Below are 5151 nucleotides of genomic sequence, written 5' to 3'. Positions count from 1 at the left end.
ACATTGCGAGTCCCAGATCTAGTGGCTTGCTTTCTCTCCCCTGCCCCCTGCCGTGTGTGTGTGTATGTGTGTGTATGTGTATGTGTCTGTGTCTGGTCAAATTAAAACAAATGAATAAATAAATAAAATTAAAGTTACTGTGTATAAAATTGTGTGTAGAATCTAATTTTTTTTTAGAGGTTTCTACTATAGGGCATATGTGCTCGCCAGAAAGACAGAGAGAGACAGAGAGGAAAGCGAGAGAAATCACTCCCCAGGGGGGATGGCCACGCCACAATCCCTCCTCCTCCATTCTCCTCTCGGGATCTTGGGCACGCACGCACACGTGCCCGGCGTGAGTTTAAGCCACCAGGTCTGGGACTCGAACCGCAGTCAACTACATGGGAATCCAGCGACATAGCCATTACACCAACTGCTGGTCCCTGTAGAAGCTAATTTTTAAAACTTTATTTACCTACTTATTTTAATTTGCTAGAGGGCACATGTGCTCACAGGAGAGCACCTGGGAGAAAGCACTATCCATGGGGGATGGCAATGCCACAATCTCGGCTCCATTTCTCCTCCTGGGATTTTGGACACACGTGCACATATGCCAGCCAGATTTTTCAAGTCACAGGGTCCGGGACTTGAACTATTCAGTTGGCCATATGGGATCTAGCCACCTTAACCACTATGCCACCAACTGGCCCAAGAATATAAGTTTTTAGAAGGGAAAAATATAATTGTTGGCGCAAGCAACAGGATGGATAAAATCCCTAGTGGATTATGCTGCGTGAAAGAAGTCAGACACAGGCAGTTTCATACAGCAGTTCCGGCTCTGTGACTTTCTGGAGAGGGAAACACTCTAAGAACAGATCAGTGGGGACCAGGGCTGGGAGTGGGGAAAGGAGATTGATCTTAAAGGACACTAGGGACTCACAGGGGTGATGGCCACCCTTCAGCCTGCAGTGTCCCTGCCTCAGCCTCCCTGAGCCACTGTGCATGCCCTTTGGTAGGACCAGGGTTCAAACCCTGGACTCCCATGTGGTCCCGGCCTCCTGAGCACAGCGTCTCTGCAGGGCAAGCAACTGAGGCTGGCTCCTAAACGAATTCTTGAAAGATACACTTTCAGGGCCAGTAGGTAGCATGTTGGTTAAGGCACTGGACTCCCACACGGCTGACGGTGGTTCAAGTCCTAGACCTGGTAGCTTGAAAATCACACTGGGTACGTGTGCATGTGTGACCAAAATCCCAGGAGGAAAATGGGGGAGAAGGGATTGTGCCATGGCCATCCCCAGGGGGGTGATTTCTCACTATCCCTCTCTCTCCGTCTTTCTCCAGCAAACACACATGCCCTGTGGCAAAAACACACACACTTTAAGAGGGAAAATGACTAAGAGCTCTGAACTGCGAGAAGGAAAGGGAATGACTGGTAAACACGTAGGTACGCCTTTTTAAATTCTGTGTAAATTGTGGGACGTGAACAAAGACGACAACACAGCAGTGATGGCAAATGGGGATGATCGGAGCTCAGGGAGGCACTTTCCCAGGAGAGGGTTAGGCTCCTAAGGCTGCACACTGCACAGTGGTGAAACCAGAAGGGCAACCTTGAAAGGTCAGAAGTAGATGATATGCCTTTCCAAACAGAGGGGCAGGAGTACATGGAGTTGAAAAGTAGCAGTGAAGAGGAGCGAGGTCTCCGTCAGCCAAGGACAAAACAGAGGGCCAGCCCTGTAGCCTAGTGGTAAGGGAAGCCAGGCACAAGGCTGACTGCGGAGAGAGCCCGGCCCAGCAACTTGAGAAACAATGAGCGCGTGTGCATGTGCACCCCAGATCCCTACAGGACAGAGAAACGGAGAGAAAGGATTATAGCTTGACGGGGCCCCAGTCAGGGTCACTTCCCCGCCCACTCTCTTCCTCTCTCTCTCTCTGGTGAGCACACATGCCCTTTGGCAATTTAAAAAAAGGAAAAAAAATTTAAAAAGGAGAAAGGAAGAAAGGAAAAAAGCAACACAGAAAAAATGGGTAAAATAGGAAAAAAACTAAGACAACAGATATATATATCAGTAATTTCAATAAATGCGAACACTAGACTTGCCATTTAAGAGAGAGGGTCAAACTAAATTTTAAAAAGAAACAAAAAATGAGCTACACGATGTTTATGAACGCAGCTTCAAACTTTGGTTGTAAAATGTACACGAGACGGGGCTAGCAGGTGGCGTGGGGGTTAAAGGGACTGGAATCGCATATGGTCGGCTGCGGTTTGAGTCCCAGACCTGGCAGCTTGCTTTCTCTTTTCCTCTCTGTCTCTCTCACCTTAACCACCATACCACCTGCTGGTCCCCTGCTTTTCAAATTGCTAGGTCTGGACTTGAACTATGGTCAACCATGTGGAAGTCCAATGCCTTAACCATCATGCCACCTGCTGGTCCCACAATGGTTTTCTTTTACTGCAGATCATAAAACTGGAGGTTAGAGAGATTAAGTATTCAGACAAAGTGTCAGTTTTGCCTTAAAACTATGGCAGTATAGGAGCTGGCAGTTGGTGTGGTGGATAAGATGCTAGACTCCCACATGGTTGACTGTGGTACGAATCCAAGACCTGGAGGCTTTGCTTTCTCACTTTCCCTCTCTGTCTCTCTCTCTGGTCAAATTAAAAATAACAGTAATAATCAAGTTGAATAAAGTAATTATTTTTAAAAATGGACACAAGACAAGTAAATGCCATTTCCCACGAACTTTCTGAAGCCCCGAGTACACCCAAAAGAACTGAAAGCAGGCTGTCGGATATTTGCACACCCACGTCCTTGGAAGCTGTTCGCCCTCGCCAATCCTGGCACATATGACAACTGGACGAACCCTGGAGACCCGGTGCAACGTGAACTAAGCGGGACACGAAAGGCAAGCACCACCACCTCCCATGGTGGAACTCAGAGACAGACGGAAAGGAGAACGTGGCTGCTGGGGCTGCAAGAGGAGGAAGTGGGGAGCGGTTCTTACACAACTTTAAACATTCTGAGAGAGAGAGCCCGAAATAGACCCACGGGCTGGAGGGAATGGGAATGGGAAGTCAGGATTTAGTGGTACCGAGTTTCCACTGTGGCAGGTGGAAAAGGCGTGGGGACAATGCATGTGAATGTACTTAACTCCACAGCACTGTACATTTTAAAATGTGAAAATGGTCAGTTTTATGTTATATATACTTTACCATAATTAAAAAATAAAAAACTTAATTAAAAGATCGATTCGACTCCCTGGCACAGTAGTAGTAGAGAAGCTGGACGACACGCGGCGAACACAGCTCACGTCCTGTCCCGGCCGGCCTGAAGCACACCTGGTACAGCGTGCAGGCCCACGGTCCACCGAGCTGGAGGACTGGGGGAAGGGGACCACGGCGTACCCAGACCCTGCACAGGGTGCCCCTCACTCTCTCCCCTTCTCTCACCCTCTACCCGTTTCTCTCTCATGTGGGCACGCACGAGCTCTATTATGAATTTTTTTTTAATTTAATAAAAAAATAAACAAAATTTTTAAAAGAAAGAAACAGGGCTAACCACTGGCATGGTGGTTAAGGCAACCTGATCCCACAGGGCTGGCATCATGGTTTGAGTCCTGGCCCCAATGGCCTGAAAAACTCCAGGCACGCATGCATGTCCAAAATCTCAAAAGGAGAAACGGAGGAGAGAAGATAGCAGTGGGCCAGCCCCCATGGGGTGGCCACCTCCCACAGGGTGCGTGCACTCGCTCTCCCCACAGCGAGCACACGTGCCTTCTAACAAATTAAAACAAAACCATGAGAACTATAGTTCTTTTTTAAAAAGAAAAAGAAAAAAACAATGTGCACACACTTCTAAACTTTCTATCTGATAGAGGTGGTGTCCCAAGGCATAGGAGGGACTTCTCAACAGTGACACCAAGTCAATTAATCATCCACATGGAAAAAAACATAACTGGGCTTTTATCACATCAAACATAAAAGCAATGGACAAAATCAACTCAGGATGGACTAAGGCTTAATGTGAAAATCAAAACTCCAAAATTGTTTAAAGAAAAGATAGAATAATATCTTTATGACCTCAATATAGGGAAGAACTTTCTTTTAAAAATCACAGAAAGTATCAATCATTTAAAAAAAAGGTTAATATAGTCAACTACACTGAAAATAAAAAGATCTGTTCAACAAAAGACAACTTGGGGACCAGCAGATGGTGTAATGGTTACGTCGCTGGACTCCCACATAGTCGACAGCAGTTCAAGTCCCGGACCTGGTGGCTTAAAAGTCACACTGGGCGCAAGTGCATGCATGCCCAAGATCCCAAGAGGAGAATGGAAGAGAAGGGATCGCAGTGTGGCCATCCCACCTGATTTAGGGAAGGATATGTGAACACATGCGGACACACATGCCCTATAGCAAAAATCTCTCTCTCAAAAAAAGAAAGACAACTTAATGGAAAAGGAAAGACACGGATTTAAATAGAGACAATATCTTACATCATATAACCAACAAATTGGCATGCAGGATGGGTTAAGAATCAACACAAATCAGTAAGAAAAATAAGAGACAACAGGGCTAGCAGGTGGCATGGCAGTTAAGGTGGCTGGATCCCACATGTGGAACAATACAGTTCAAGTCCCCAAACCCGGCAGCTTGAAAAACACACGGGGGTCAGCAGGTGGCGTGGTGGTTAAAGTGGCTGGATCCCACATGGAAGACAGCTCAGTTCAAGTCCTGGACTCGAAGGCTTGAAAAACACTGGATATGTATGCGTGCATGCCCAAAATGCTGAAGGAGAATGGAGAAGGGACTGTGGCATGGCCATCGCCCCTGGGGGCGAGGGGAGCACTTTCTCACTCCCCACCCCACCTCTCCAACAAGTGCACCTGTCCAAAGAAAAATCCACAGATGTGACTGGGCCTGTCAGGGCTGGCTGCGTGGCACAGCAGGCACAGCAGGGGTGCAGTGCCTCGTGACACCAAACCCACATGGAGGGCCACAGGTTCATATCCAAGGTCTCCCTACACACACACGGCACATGTGCACACACTCACAAGCTGGACTGCGGCGTGAGAACCCTGTCGTGGGGCTCTTTGCCTCTCTCTCAGGAGAAAATGAGTAGGAAAACATTAAAAAAAAATCTAAAACATGAAAAAAGATGCTCATCTTCGTCCATA

Source organism: Tupaia chinensis, unplaced genomic scaffold, assembly GCF_000334495.1.
Source record: "Tupaia chinensis unplaced genomic scaffold, TupChi_1.0 Scaffold000294_3, whole genome shotgun sequence".
Taxonomy (NCBI): Eukaryota; Metazoa; Chordata; class Mammalia; order Scandentia; family Tupaiidae; genus Tupaia; species Tupaia belangeri.
Note: the sequence above shows the minus strand (reverse complement) of the source record.